Here is a 15,829-nt window from a genome sequence, read left to right as displayed (position 1 = left end):
GGGATGGTGGCAGGTACCTGTAATCCCAGCTACTCGGGAGGCTGAGGCAGGAGAATCACTCGAACTTGGAGGGGACAGAGGTTGCAGTCAGCCGAGATTACCCCACTGCACACTGGCCTGGGCAAAAGGGTGAGACTTTGTCTTAAAAAAAAAAAAAAAAAAAAGGCCAAGAAACACATGAAAGATACTCAACATCAGTCACTAGGGAACTGCAGATCAAAACCACAATGAGATATCACTTCTTACCTACTAACATGACTATAGTTTAAGAAATGAGAAAATGTAAGCATTGGCAAGGATGTGAAGAAACTGGAACACATATTGCTTGTAGAAATGTAAAAAGGTGGCCCGGGCGCGGTGGTTCACACCTGTAATCTCAGCACTCTGGGAGGCCGAGGCAGGCGGATCACGAGGTCAGCAGATCGAGACCATCCCGGCTAACATGGTGAAACTCCATCTGTACTAAAAATACAAAAAATTAGCCGGGCGTGGTGGCAGGCGCCAGTAGTCCCACCTACCCGGGAGGCTGAGGCAGGAGAATGGCGTGAACCCAGGAGGTGGAGCTTGCAATGAGCCGAGATCGCGCCACTGCACTCCATCCTGGGCGACAGAGCGAGACTCCATCTCAAAAAAAAAAAAAAAAGAAAGAAATGTAAAACGGTATAGTAGTTATAAAAAACAGTTTGGGACTCTCAAAAAGATGCAGGTCTTTTTTTTTAGTCACATGTAGAATTACTATACGACCCAGCAATTTCACCACTAGATATATACCCAAAAGAACTGAAAACAGGGCTGGGTGTGGTGGCTCACACCTGTAATCCCAGCACTTTGGGAGGCCGAGGCGGGCAGAATACCTGAGGTCGGGAGTTTGAGACCAGCCTGACCAACATGGAGAAACCCCATCTCTACTAAAAATACAAAATTAACCGGGCATGGTGGCACATGCCTGTAATCCTAGCTACTGGGGAGGTTGAGGCAGGAGAACCACTTGAACTCAGGAGGCAGAGGTTGAAGTGAGCCAAGATTACACCATTGCACTCCAGCCTGAGCAATGAGAGCAAAACTCCATCTCAGGAAAAAAAAAAAAAAAAAAGGAATTCAAACAAAGACTTATACACAAATGTTCTTGGTAGCATTATTCACAATAGCCAAAGAGTAGAAACAACCCAGAAGTCCATCATCAGATGAACAGATAAACAAAATGTGGTATAGTCACACAACGGGATATTCAGTCATAGAAATGAATGAAGTAGTAACATGCTACAGATGTGGAAAAACCTTGAAAACAATAAGAAAGCAGACACAAAAGGGCACATATTATATGATTCTATTTACATAAAACATTGAAGGCTGGGCATGGTGGCTCACACCTGTAACCCCAGCACTTTGGGAGGCCAAGGCGGGTGGATCACGAGGTCAAGAGTTCAAGACCAGCCTGGCCAACATGGTGAAACCCCCGTCTCTACTAAAAGTACAAAAATTAGCCAGGCATGGTGGCATGCGCCTGTAGTCCCAGCTACTCAGGAGACTGAGGCAGAAGCATCGCTTGAACCTGGGAGGCGGAGGTTGCAGTGAGCCGACATCGCGCCATTGCACTCCAGCCTGGGCGACAGAGCGAGAGTCCGTCTCACCAAAAACAAAAAAAAAATTGAAATAGGTAAACCAACATACAGAAAGCTAACTAGTAGTTGCCAAGGGCCTGAGGAAAGGGGAAAATGGGTAGTGACTGCTAAATGGGTATGAGGTTTCCTTTTAAGGTGATAAAAATATTCTAGAACTAGAAAGAGATAATGGTTGCACAACACTATGAATCTACAAATGCCACGGATTTGTACACTTCAAAATGGGTAGTCGTTAATTTTATGCTACGTAAATTTAACACAATTTTTTAATGAGAAAAGAAATGATCCAGAAGAGACTGCTTCTTAGATAACTTAAGCAGTGAGCCTACTAGAGCACATAAAGACATGATTTTTTAAAAAACACTACCTCTAATAAAGATTAATTCAAAGGCATTAAAACACTAAAATTTTATATTTTTAAAATTTTTTAATTTTTATTATTTTGTAGAGACAGGGTCTCACTATGTTACCCAGGCTGCTCTCAAATTGCTGGGCTCAAGCAATCCTCTCCCCTTGGCCTTCCAAAGTGCTAGGATTGTAGACATGACCACCATGCCTGGCCTAAAACACTAAAATTTTAGAGTTCAACTTAGAAACATATACATATATACTTCTGGTATCATTTTCAGAATTTCCAACTAATCTATGCCTGAAAATAATTATAACTTTGGGAATAACCACTTGACCAAGGAAAATATGAGCCTTAGTGAGACCTTGTCTCTATTATCTAAAAAAATAATAAAAAATAGGCCAGGCGTCGTGGCTCACACCTGTAATCCCTGCACTTTGGGAGGACAATGTGGGTGTATCATCTGAGGTCAGGAGCTCAAGACCAGCCTGGCCAACATGATGAAACCCTACTAAAAATACAAAAAATTAGCCAGACGTGGCAGCAGGCGCCTGCAATCCCAGCTACTCGGGAGGCTGAGGCAGGAGAATCGCTTGAACCCGGGAGGCAGAAGTTGCAGTGAGCCGAGATTGCACCACTGCACTCCAGCCTGAGCGACAAGAGCAAAACTCCATCTCAAAAAAAATATTAATAATAATAAAGAATAAAACAATATAAAGGCAAGGCATGGTGGCTCACACTTGTAATCCCAGCACTTTGGAAGGCTGAGGTAGGAGGATCACTTGAGCCCAGGGGTTTGAGACCAGCCTGGGTAACAGTAAGACCTTGTCTTTATTATTTAAATACATAAATAAAGGAAAAGATAAACTTGTAACAGACTTAATTAATAATAGCAATGTGAATTAACATAGTATCAATAAAAGCAGTCAGCAACTGAGTGTGGTGGCTCACACCTGTAATCCCAGCACTTTGGAAAACCTAAGTGGGCAGATCGCTTGAGCCCAGGAGTTTGAGACCAGCCTGGACAACATGGTGAAATCCTGCCTCTATGAAAAAAATTTAAAAATTAGTAGTAGTAGTAGTAGTAGTACCTATTTCAATGTGTTTTTTTGTGTTTGTTTTTTGTTTTGTGAGACAGAATCTAGCTCTGCTGCCCAGGCTGGAGTGCAGGGACACGATCTTGGCTCACTGCAACCTGTAATCCCAGCTACTTGGGGAGGCTGAAACAAGAGAACTGCTTGAGCCTAGGAGGTGGAGGCTGCAGTGAGCCATCACTGCACCACTGTACTCCAGCCAGAGCAAAAGTGCGAGACCTTGCCTCAAGAAAAAAAAAAAAAAGGCCAGGCACGGTGGCTCACACCTGTAATCTCAGCACTCTAGGAGGCCAAGGCAGGCAGATCACCTGAGGTTGGGAGTTCGAGACCAGCATGACCAATATGGAGAAACCCCGTCTCTACTAAAAATACAAAATTAGGCCGGGCGTGGTGGCTCACACCTGTAATCCCAGCACCTTGGGAGGCCGAGGCCGGCGGATCACAAGGTCAGGAGTTCAAGACCAGCTGGCCAACATGGTGAAACCGCATCTCTACTAAAAATACAAAAAAAATTAGCCGGGCATGGTGGCACGCGCCTGTAATCCCAACTGCTCTGGAGGCTGAGGCAGCAGAATCGCTTGAACCCAGGAGGCAGAGGTTGCAGTGAGCTGAGATCACACCACTGCACTACAGCCTGCACAACAAGAGCAAAAACAAGTCATCTTCACCTTGTTATGCCCAAGACAGTAACGGTGCATTACTCAAGTTCTTAAGTGAGTTCTTTAAGTGCTATGAAGAAATGATGGTCTGTCCAATGGTGACACGATAGTTACAAATTAGTGAATATCTAGTATGGGACAGACATTGAGCTAAGTAATTTACTATACTTACATTATTCTGAATTTTCACAACCATCCTACCCTTTTTCACACATAAGGAAACTAGCTCAGAGAGGTCCCCAAGACCAGCTAGTACTAGATAGAAAAAAGGTTTCAAGGATTCATATCCCAACTCTGCTGACATACCTGTGAAGTCTTGGTTATTTAACTTCTCCAAATCTCAATTTCCTTATCTGTAAGATGGAAACAGTTGTTGTGCGGGGTTAAATGACAATATTGTCCCCATGATGGGATAATATAAAGCCTCAAGAAATACCTATGTAAAATTTCCTTATCCTAACAAGTGTCTGCTAGGGTATTTAGGGATGACAGGCCTGCAACTTATTTCCAAATGATTCCACAAAATATATATATAGATACCACACACACACAAATAGACAAAATATGGCATAATATTAACAATTGTTTGCCAGGCACTATGGCTCATGCCTGTAATTCCAGCACTTTGGGAGACTGAAGTGGGTGGATTACTTGAGGCCAAAAGTTCAAGACCAGCCTGGCCAACGCGGCAAATCCCCATCTCTACTAAAAATTAAAAAATTAGCCAGGCGTGGTGGCACACACCTGTAATCCTAGCTACTCCAGAGGCTGAGGCATGAGAATCACTTGAACCTGGGAGGCAGAGGTTACCGTGGGCAAAGATCACACCACCGCACTACAGGCTAGGTGAGACACAGGGAGACTGTCTCAAAAAAATAAAAATAGGCGGGCGCAGTGGCTCACGCCTATAATCCCAGCACTTTGGGAGGCCGAGGCGGTAGATCACAAGGTCAGGAGTTCATGACCAGCCTGACCAACATGGTGAAACCCCGTCTCTACTAAAAATACAAAAACCAGCTGGGCATGGTGGCACGCGCCTGTAGTCCCAGTTACTCGGGAGGCTGAGGCAGGAGAATCACTTGAACCCGGGAGGCAGAGGTTGCAGTGAGCCGAGATTGCACCACTGTACTCCAGCCTGCGCAACAGAGCAAGACTCTGTCTCAAAAAAAAAAAAAAAAAATTTTTAAATTGCCAGGCACAGTGGCTCAAGCCTGTTATCCCAGTACTTTGGGAAGCCAAGTCAGGAGGACTGCTTGAGGTCAGCTGGGCAACATTTTGAGAAACAGTCTACACAAATATTTAAAAATTAGCCAATCATGGTAGCCTGTGACTGCAGTCCTAGTTACTCAAGAGGCTGAGGCAGCAGGCTCCTTTGAGCCCAGGAGTTGGAGGCTGCAATGAGTTATGATCACACTCGAGACCATCATGGCTAACACGGTGAAACCGTTTCTGTCTCTACTAAAAATACAAAAAATTAGCCGGGCGTGGTGGCAGGCACCAGTAATCCTAGCTACTTGGGAGGCTGAGGCAGGTGAATGGCGTGAACCTGGGAGGCAGAGCTTGCAGTGAGCTGAGATCGCGCCACTGCACTCCAGCCTGGGCAACAGAGTGAGACTCTGTCTCAGAAAAAAAAAAAAAAAAAAAAAAAAGCCAGCGCAGTGGCTTATGTCTGTAATCCCAGCACTTTGGGAGGCCGAGGTGGGCAGATCACGAGGACAGGAGTTCGAGACCAGCCTGGCCAATATGCTGAAACCCCATCTCTACTATAAATACAAAAATTAGCTGGGTATGGTGGCGCGTGCCTGTAGTCCCACCTACTCAAGAGGCTGAGGCAGGAGAATCACTTGAACCTGGGAGGCGGAGGTTGCGGTGAGCCAAGATCGCGCCACTGCACTCTAGCCGGGGCAATAGAATGAGACGCTGTCTCAAAAAAAAGAAAAAAAAAAAAAAAAAGAGTTATGATCACACCACTGCACTCCAGCCTAGGCTACAGGGCAAGATCGTGTATCTAAAAAAAACAGGCCAGGTGTAGTGGCTCGTGTCTGTTAATTCCAACACTTTGGGAGGCCGACGAGGCAGGATCACTTGAGTTCAAAACCAGCCTGGGCAACATAGTGAGACCACTGTCTCTATAAAAAATAAATGAATAAAAATAAAAAATTTTAAAACTGTATAATAGGCAGAACAGTAAAACACTGTACTCAGCAACTACCCAAGAGATACTGAGCACAAAATGATTTCCCTACATTCCCCAAATTCTCTATTATCTCTTTAACATCCAAAAATATATACCCACTCAAAAATGGGTAATGAATAACTGCTATATAGAAAACCCAAATGTTCACATCATTAAGAAAAATACTAAATAGATCCCTAAAATCTAAATATACACACTTACATAAACATTAAAGGTAAACTCCAGTAAGCTGGAAAAAGAAAATGCAGGATGATATTACCAATTAACTTCTCATTCTGTACATTAACAATGCATTTTGAAGAGGAAGATGCTACTAATATAAAAAATTAAAACATGTAGACTAATTAAAAGGCTTCATCGAAAAAACAGGGTAAGGAAAAACCGAGACCAACATGACGTGGCCAAGGACGAGTCATTCGTGACTCAAAAATAGCTAATACAAACACTCCAAAACTATTTCCTCAACAAATGGAAAACCAGAGCGCTGCCACTGCAGTAAGAGGAAGCCAGACAGAAAACTGTCTAAGTGAAGTTGTTAAGCAAACGCTTCTGACACCCCAGTTGAAAACTACTATAACCCCCGGAAATAGACTCCAGGAAAGCTTGGCGGGCACTCTGAGTTTGACTCCAGGCTGCGGGACCCGCACACCTCTCTTTCCAACCCTTCCCTCTTTCATGGGGATGGGAGGAGCGCCCGGAAAGCTCCGCCCCCGTCGCACGGTCCAAGAGCCGGGCGGGTGCAGGCAGAGGTGGCACGAGGCCGAGACTGGAGAGCCCGCCCAGGTGACTGGAGCTGAAGGCGGAGACACAGTCCGGGAAGGGGCCCGCCGTATAGTACGGAAGATGGAGACCCGCAAGCCCGTACGGAACAGAGACTAGGAGGATTGGAAGGAAAAAAGATAACAAGGGAAATGAAATGCGCCCCTCCTCCAGGTAGGGGCGGACACACCCCGCCCCCCCACTCCGGGCGGAAGAGTTACTCTCGGGAAGCTTCTCGTGGGGAGTGGAGGAAGAACGTGGAGGCCCCGCCCCCGGGACAAGAATCAGGAGGAAGAAAAGTCCTGTCAGGACCCGGGCCCAGCCTCCCGGCAGACCGGCCCGCCCCCTCCTCGCCGGCGGCCCAAGCAGGTGCCGCCCCTCCCCCCAGCCCGGCGCCCACTCTGCCGCCCGGCCAGCCGCGCGACCTGCTTCCTCGCGCCTCTCCCGTAGAGTCGCCTCTCTCCATTTCCCACTCACCGTCCGAGGCGGCTCCGCCGCTGCCCCCCTCCCCCCCGACCCCGCCAGTGGCCACAGTTCACACACACACAGCTTCAGGTCCCGCACTCACTCTCCACTCACACACACAGCGCGACCACGGCTCCACAGCGGCCCACATATTATGCGTCACTCGCGCGCTACGTGCACCGCGCGCGCGCGCCTATTTGGCGCGAGGACCGCGAGCAAGGGGCGGGAGGAGAACGTCTGCAAGATCGGGGAAAAAAAAAAAAAAAAAAAAAAAAAAAAAAAAATCCAAGAGCCCCAGGGACGCCTGGGAAATGAAGTTCCGCGTCTAGGGGCGGGCCCACCAGTCCCAATTGACGCATGAGCTCTTCGCCTGGCGCATTGACTTCTGGATTTGTAGTTTTTTTGGATAAATGCGAACTGCTGAGTACTCATTGGCTGCTTCGGAAGGCGGACGTGAAAAGTGAGGGAGCCAATCCTTCTAAGACAGTACTATAAAAGCCTGATACCTTTTTAGTATCTTGTTCTGACCTGTGTGCGCAAACAGCCTCTGTTTTATTTGGCCATTTGCCTCATCTTACCTAGAACATACCGTGATCTAAGAAAATATTTCTCATAAACATATCAGAAATAACAGCACTCATTAAATCAGAAGGCACTGGTTGTTTTTTGTTTGTTTGTTTTGTTTTGTTTTGTTTTGAGACAGAGTCTCGCTCTGTTGCCCAGGCTGGAGTGCAGTGACGATCTCAGCTCACTGCGACCTCCGCCTCCCAGGGTCAAACACTCCTCCCACCTCAGCCTCCAGCTGAGACTACAGGCGCATACCACCACACCCAGCCAATTTTTGTTTTTGTTTTGTGTGTGTGTGTTTGGTAGAGACATGGTTTTGCCATGTTGGCCAGGCTGGTCTCGAACTCCTGGGCTGAGTTCTCCCAGCCTCTTTTCTCTGTCCTTTTTTTTTTTTTTTTTTTGACAGTGTCTCGCTCTGTCACCCACGCCGGAGTGCAGTGGCGCGATCACAGCTCACTACAGCCTCAACCTCCTGGGCTCAAGCTATCTTCTCACCTCAGCCTCCCAAGTAGCCGGGACTACAGGTGTGCACCACCACACCCGGCTAATTTTTTAAAATTTTTGTAGAGACGGAGTCCCACTGTGTTGTCCAGGTTGGTCTTGAATTTCTAGGCTCAAATGATTCTCCTGCCTCAGCCCCCCAAATTGTTGGGATTACAGGCATGAGCCACTGCAGCCAGCCTCTGTCTTTTTGTTCAAGACCTAGCCTGTAAGAATCAATAGATACTTATTGCCAGGTATTATACGTGAGGCAGAGAAGTGAAAAATCAAAAGCTCATAGATTAAGGCAGGACTGACCTCACAGGTCACTTAATTCAATTTCTTCATATTGTTGGGAAAAATTAGGCCCAGAGGGAGTGAGCGACTTGCCCAGCATCACACAACCAATTAACAGCAGAACCAGAGGACTCCTTACTCTGACCAGCAGTCCCTTTTGTGGGGCATAGAAGATAAACATGACTCCACAGTTGAGCAGAATCTCAACCTGACAAGATCCTACCCAACCTTCAAGGCTTTATGCAGCTCATTATCTCTCTGGGAATGCTGAGCAAGTCTCCACGCATCTCCGTGAGTCTTCATGGGCAATACTGTCACATGAACACAAGACACAGCAAGCCTGCTGCTATGCTCAGGTTCCACAGCTAGTAAAGAGCCTGAATCCTGGGTCCCTTGGTTTCATTCCCCACTAGATCCCATTTCCCTCTTTCCAGAAAAGAGACCATCCTCCTTCTCTTAAATGTGTAACTTGGAGCTGCTGCTCCAAGCAGAGATTCTCTAATGTGTGCTGGGAGCGCCACAGACATGTCACCTTTCTTCACTTCTTTCTCCTGCCACAACACACAGCTCCCTTCTCTGTGCTTCTGGAACTTTGCCTCTGTCAGTAATGGCCGCTACCATTTCTTTCAACTTCAGAGCATGCTGGGCTCTGAGCCAAGTGTTCTAGCCACGCTCTCTCATTTAACCCTCACTACCCTGCCACACACACACGGAAGATATGGTTAATCACCTTTACAGATGAGAAATCTGGACCCAGAGAGGTAGAACAAGGAATAGAACCCACATGTCTTTCCTCCAGCACTACTTCAGGTGACTTTCCTGTCATGCCTCCCTGGGCCATGAACCTAAAATGTATGAGGATGGGGCATTTAAGCCTTGGATATCTCCCCTCTGTCTATGGTCTAGCCGGCCCAGTGGTGACTTCGCTGGCTGGGGTCCTAAGAGGCAGAGCCCTTAGGGGAGCTCAAGGCTTAGCTCACCAGCTCCTGGCACTGCCTCAGCCTGCCACCAGATGGCACTGCTTCATTTCAGAAACCCAATCTGGTCAGAGCACTGTGGCTCATGCCTGTAATCCCAGCACTTTGAGAGGCTGAGAATCTCTTGATCCCAGGAGTTCAAGACCAGCCTGGCAACATAGAGAGACACCCCCACCCTCACCCTTGCTCCACTGTCTCTACAAAATATCTTAAAAATTTGCCGGATGTGGTGGTGCATGCCTGTAGTCGCAGCTATTTATGAGGCTGAGGTGGGAGGATTGCTTGAGCTTGAGAGGTTGAGGCTGCAGTGAGCTGTCATTGTGCCACTGTACTCCAGCCTGGGTGACAGAGCAAGATGCCATCTCAAAAAAAAAATTTTTTTTTAATTTTTTTTAAAAAACAGAAACCCAGCCTGGGGCCCTGGGTTGGTGATGGGAGCAAGAAGCATTAAAAAGGGGCTTTGGAGAAGCCAAGGCCTAGGAGGCAGGGGAAGCAGGGCAGGAGACAAACAGGGCCTCTCCAGCAGCCACACCCTCAGGAATCTGCACTCTTAACTCCTGCAGCCTCCTCTACCCCTGCCAACACCTCCCCCTCCCCAACACGCACATAGCCACACACCTGCAGACACCTTCAAACACCTCCTTCCCACTTTTAGGAAAGGGAAGAGGGAGCACCCAGGCTTTCCCAACTGCACATGCATTCCAAGTGTGCTTGGTGGCATATTTCACAGATACCCACATGTGCCAGATATACAAGCATGCACACTATGCATTAGGCACCCAGTCCTCACAACAAATACTTTCACATCTAAGCATATGCACACACAAAGCTACAGACAATCCAGGCCCACACACCTGGCTTGGTTCTGGCACATGGGTCCTGCACCATTGGGAGGAGATTTATTGGCCTCTTTGGTAGGACATCTCTGGACTCCACCTCACCTTGCTCTGCCTGTTCCACCCCCTGCTCCATGGTGTGCCCAAGAAAGAGGAAGCCCCATCTGAAAGAGTGAGGAGTGCTTTGGTGGCTGCCCAGCAGCAGACAAAAGGCAAGAAGAGCCCAGCCCTGGCCCCAGGACCAAGGCCTGCAGATTAGCATGCTCTACCTACTCCCACCTCCAAGCACGCCCACTCCCTGGGTAGGAAGATGGAAGCCTCTGGGCTTCAAGCTTCTCCTTCATTCTCCTCCCTCTCCCGCTCCCATCCTTCTATGAGCTTTTCACTCCCAGCACCTCCTTCTAGGCTTACCCAGGTGCTCCCACCAGCCCATCCTCACCCTGGTGCCACCCCACAACTCCTGCGCTTCCTCCAGCAATTCCCTTCCCTGGGGCTGGGAAGTGAGGTCAGCTGTCCCATATCCACCGCTGCTCTCCTGTTGGCTAGACAAGACTGCTACTGCAAGTGTCCAGGAGTGTCGCAGGAGCCACCAATTAGAGGCTTAAGGCTACCAGGCTTTGGGAACACCAGCCTGGACAAAGAGGAAATCCCAATCACTCACTGGGTACCCTGCTCCTGCCTGGTTGCCCCTGTACCCCACCCCCAGAAAATGAGGAGAGAGAACGCTACATCATTTCCCAAAGGGTGTGTAATTATGTCTGATTACATCCACATCCACTACTCTCACTTTACAGAGAAAGAAACAAACTCCACAAAGTGAACAACTTAAGCACCCACATCGACCAGTGGGCACAGGTAAAGGGGAGATAAAAAAGCAAGCACACCTAGCCTGTTTTGCCTCAGGTTCCTGGGGTTGGAAATCCTTCCAGGAGGAAGAGTGGAGTCAACATTGGGGAGAGAGTCTGTATTAGCCTGGCCTCCAAGCTCTCAGAAGCCCCTGACCTTTTTTTTTTTTTTTTTTTTTTTTTTTTGAGACGGAGTCTCGCTCTGTTGCCCAGGCTGGAGTGCAGTGGCATGATTTCGGCTCACTGCAAGCTCTGCCTCCTGGGTTCAGGCCATTCTCCTTCCTCAGCCTCCCAAGTAGCTGGGACTACAGGCGCCCACCACCACGCCCGGCTAATTTTTTGTATTTTTAGTAGAGACGGGGTTTCACTGTGTTAGCCAGGATGGTCTCGATCTCCTGACCTCGTGATCCGCCCGCCTCTGCCTCCCAAAGTGCTGGGATTACAGGCGCGAGCCACCGCGCCCGGCAACCCCTGAACTTTTATTTATTTATTTATTTTGAGATGGAGCCTTACTCTGTCCCCAGGCTGGAGTGCAGTGAAGCGATCTCGTCTCACTGCAACCTCTGCATCCTGGGTTCAAGTGATTCTCCTGCCTCAGCCTCCTGAGTAACTGGGATTACAGGTGCCTGCCACAACACCTGGCTAATTTTTGTATTTTTAGGAAAGATGGGGTTTCACCATGTTGGCCAGGCTGGTCTCGAACTCCTGACCTCAAGTGATCCACCCACCTTGGCCTCTCAAAGTGCTGGGATGACAGGTGTGAACCACCATGCTCTGGCCACTCCTGGATTTTTAGAAAGACGATTCTACAGGATTCAGGGATCTCTGGCCTGACCCATTTGAAGGTACTCTGGAGACTGCTAGGGCAGACCCTCATGATGACTCACGTCAGAAAGAGTTTACCACTCTATCAGTTATTTCATTTCAAGAAGGCCTGGGCCTGGCACGGTGGCTCACACCTGTAATCCCAGCACTTAGGGAGGCTGAGGCAGGTGGATCATTGAGCCTAGGAGTTCAGGACCAACCTGGGCAACATAGTGAGACTCTTATCTCTATAAAAAATAATAAAAATAAAAAAATAATAATTCTTATGGCCAGGCGTGGTGGCTCACGCCATAATCCCAGCACTTTAGGGGGGCAAGGCAGGTGGATCACCTGAGGTCGAGAGTTCGAGACCAGCCTGGCCAACATGGCAAAAGCCCATCCCTACTAAAAAATTACAAAAATTAGCCAGGTGTGGTGGTGCATGCCTGTAATCCCAGCTATTCAGGAGTCTGAGGCACGAGAATTGCTTTAACCCAGGAGGCGTAGGTTGCAGTGAGCCGAGATCACGCCACTGCGCTCCAGCCTAGGCAACAGAGTAAGATTCTGTCTCAAAAAATAATAATAATAATAAAAATAAAATTAATAATAATTTTTTAAATTAAAAAAAGAGAGGGCCTACAGAAGAATGGCTTTGTTGAATGGGACAAATTCAGAAGTCAGAGACCCACCACGCCACCCGAAGTAAATACCTCTACCATGGGCCTATCCCTCTTGGAGATGTTGCCAGATACAGCCTGGGGTACCCAGTTAGGCCTGGGAGCCAAAATCATCAAGAGGGGAGTTTCTAGGTGTAGAGGGTGTCGTGGGCTCTTACCATGGGGAAGCTCTTCATCCCTTAGAGGTGGCGATGTCTCTCTATGAAAAGTCTCATGATGTTCCTGAGGGGTGCCCCCTCTGCCCTGCTTCTGCTTCAGCAGGTCCAGGCTTCTCACAAGATAGCCTTTTGTGAAGTCACAAAGCTGGTTGCCTCCCCACAGGACCAGGGACCAGGATAACCAGGGACAAGTGGGCATGACTTTAGGGGAGAAGGGACTTCACAAGCAGCCTTTGGAGAGGGGTGTGGGGTCTGGAGGGGCTCACTGGACCAGTCTCAGGCTGTAGTGGGTGAGGAGGGTTATTGGAGACTCAGGATGGGATCAGTTTCTCATGTCTCAGTCATCGCCAAAAGATGAGAACAGTTGGGGCCTGAGCCTGTATTCCTTGACCATTGTCCCATCCGTTGAGACCCTAGGGATGGAGGAGGACCCTTGCTCCTTTTGAATATATATAAGGGTCCTGATCACTGATGTTCTGGGTCATCCATGGAAAAAGGAGGTTAAGGCCCCTGAGCCAGGGACCAGGTCTTCTCCTCAGTGCCATCCCTCTGTGACCATTCAGTTTCTCAGTTTCTTTTCTTTTTTCTTTTTCTTTTCTTTCTTTTTTTTTGAGATGGAGTGTCACTCTTGTAGCCCAGGCTGGAGTGCAGTGGTGTGATTTTGGCTCACTGAGACCTGCGCCTCCCGGGTTCAAGCGATTTTCGTGCCTCAGCCTCCTGAGTAGCTGGGATTACAGGTGCCCGCCACCACACCTGGCTAATTTTTGTATTTTTAGTAGAGACGGGGTTTCACCATGTTGGCCAGGCTGGTGTCGAACTCCTGACCTCAAACGATCCACCCGCCTTGGCCTCCCAAAGTGCTGGGATTACAGGCATAAGCCACTGCGCCTGGCCTGACCATCCATTTTCTGCCTGTTTCCTGGGCAAGCACATGCTGCCAAATTCTGCTACATTGAAAAGTGGCCCTGGTAGCCTTGGGGCACCCCTACCTGTTGGATTACGCAGAGGAAGAAGAGTGTCAAGAGAAGAAAGTGGAGCGCTCAGTGCCCACTCTCTCCAGAGGGTAGAGACTCCCACCTCCTGAAGAGGCAACTCAGGGGAGAAAACAGAAAACAACCCGGGGAGAAAGTGTCACTTCACAAAATGTGGAAACTCAGTTACTGCCTTGGAAGGTCACGCTTCGTAAGCGGGGCATGGGGGCAGCCACTGAAAGGAAACCTTGTTTTAAAAACAAGTTGCAAGGCATGGGTGGCTCACGCCTATAATCCCAGCACTTTGGGAGGCCGACGTGGGCAGATCACCTGAGGTCAGGATTTCAAGACCAGCCTGGCCAATATGGTGAAAACCTGTCTCTACTAAAAATAGAAAAAATCAGCTGGGCAGTCCTGTAATCCCAGCTACTCGGGAGACTGAGGCAGGAGAATCGCTTGAACCCTGGAGGCAGAGGTTGTGGTGAGCCAAGATCATGCCACTGCACTCCAGCCTGGGCGACAGAGAGAGACTCCCTCAAAAAGAAAAAAAAGAAAAACAAGCCAACAAAAGTGTGTTTTAAGTTAGGATTCCTGAGCCCTTGCCCTGTGCCTGGCCCTGCACCCTGTGTCTTCAGTGCTGGGGAGAGTGCAGCACAGACCCTGCCTTCAAGGCTCACAGTCTAAGGCCTGAATGACCATGCCCAGCTCCCTCCCTTAAAATGAAGGCTGCTATTCCCAGAAGTCAGGGGCAGCCTGGAACCCAAGATCCTTGTATCCCTGTCCAGGGCATTACATTTCATGAAGCCAAAAACAGACCAAATCCTGTGGACTTTTGGCAGTTAAGCTAAGACAGCATCTCACTGCCTCTCAGGGTCTGCAGGTCTGGGTCTTGGTGTCATTAATTCTGTTGAGAGTTGCTCACCACCATGTGTCTCCTCCAAACCAAGGAGATGTCTTGGCCGTTTTATGTTCAAGCCATGCCTCCATTGAGGGTTTCTGCTGTCTGCTCTATGGAGCCAGCAGGCATCCTGTGGGACAGGCCTGGTGTGAGGTACAGGAGACTAGAGGTGACCCTGGGCAAGTTTCGTCATCCATCCCCCATAAGGAGGGCTTTATTCGATCTATGATTTTCTTCCTTTCTTTCCTTCTTTCTTTCTTTCTTTCTTTTTTTCTTTTTTTGAGACAGAGTCTTGCTCTGTTGTCCAGGCTGGAGTGCAATGGCGCAATCTTGGCTCACTGCAAACTCCGCCTCCCAGGTTCAAGTGATTCTCCTGCCTCAGCCTCCCGAATAGCTGGGATTACAGGCACATGCCACCATACCCAGCTAATTTTTGTATTTTTAGTAGAGATGGGGTTTTTGCCATGTTGGCCAGGCTGGTCTTTAACTCCTGACCTAGTGATCCACCCACCTCGGCCTCCCAAAGTGCTGGGATTACAGGCGTGAGCTACTGTGCCTGGCCTAGATCCATGATTTTCAAATTATATTAGTATTATGATTTTACTGCAGAGTCCTTTTAGTCCCAGTGAAATCTTGAATACCTCTTCATTAAGTAGAGAAAAGGAATGATGCAAGGGATTCTAGGTCATGATGTGGCAGAAAAACTCCTAGTGTTACAAGGAATGCAGTTTAAAAACCATGCACCAGCTGGCTGGGCACGGTGGCTCATGCCTGTAATCCCAGCATTTTGGGAGGCTGAGGTGGGCAAATCACAAGGTCAGGAGTTCAAGACCAGCCTGGGCAATATGGTGAAACCCCTCTCTACTAAAAATACAAAAAAAATTAGCCGGGTGTGGTGGCGGCTGCCTGTAATTCCAGCTACTCTGGAGGCTGAGGCAGGATAATTGCTTGAACCTGGGAGGCGGAGGTTGCAGTGAGCAGAGATCGAGCCACTGTACTCCAGCCTGGGTGACAGAGTGAGACTCCATCTCAAAAAAAAAAAAAAAAAAAAATGTACCACATGGCTTCCAGACCCTTTCAGGTGCTGTGAATCTGTGACTGCAAAGTCTAGGCTTTATGAAAGATGGGAACAGGACAAAGAATGCCACATGTAGTGGCCACCTCAAGAGTTCTG

At 48.4% G+C, this 15,829-nt stretch overlaps 1 protein-coding gene across 10 annotated transcripts in view; it reads right to left on the bottom strand.

The window, feature by feature from the left end:
• The window catches only part of DCAF1 (DDB1 and CUL4 associated factor 1), a 107,767-nt gene extending 94,869 nt beyond the window's left edge, over positions 1 to 12,898 (bottom strand). For 3 of the 10 annotated variants that reach the window (XR_010125726.1, XR_010125727.1, XM_054483622.1), the window contains exon 1: positions 12,787 to 12,898. The gene's annotated coding sequence lies outside the window, so the exon portion shown is untranslated. Of the gene's footprint in view, positions 1 to 17; positions 142 to 4,030; positions 4,078 to 7,157; positions 7,361 to 12,786 lie in introns of those variants that run through there. The other 7 variants (XM_063661942.1, XM_063661941.1, XM_054483623.2 and 4 more) reach the window with 7 other exon arrangements.
• Between the last annotated feature and the right edge of the window lie 2,931 nt (positions 12,899 to 15,829).

This window comes from Pongo pygmaeus, chromosome 2 (genome assembly GCF_028885625.2).
Source record: "Pongo pygmaeus isolate AG05252 chromosome 2, NHGRI_mPonPyg2-v2.0_pri, whole genome shotgun sequence".
In the NCBI taxonomy this organism is placed as follows: domain Eukaryota; kingdom Metazoa; phylum Chordata; class Mammalia; order Primates; family Hominidae; genus Pongo; species Pongo pygmaeus.
The sequence above is the reverse complement of the archived record's forward strand: the minus strand, read 5'-3'. Positions and strand labels throughout refer to the sequence as shown.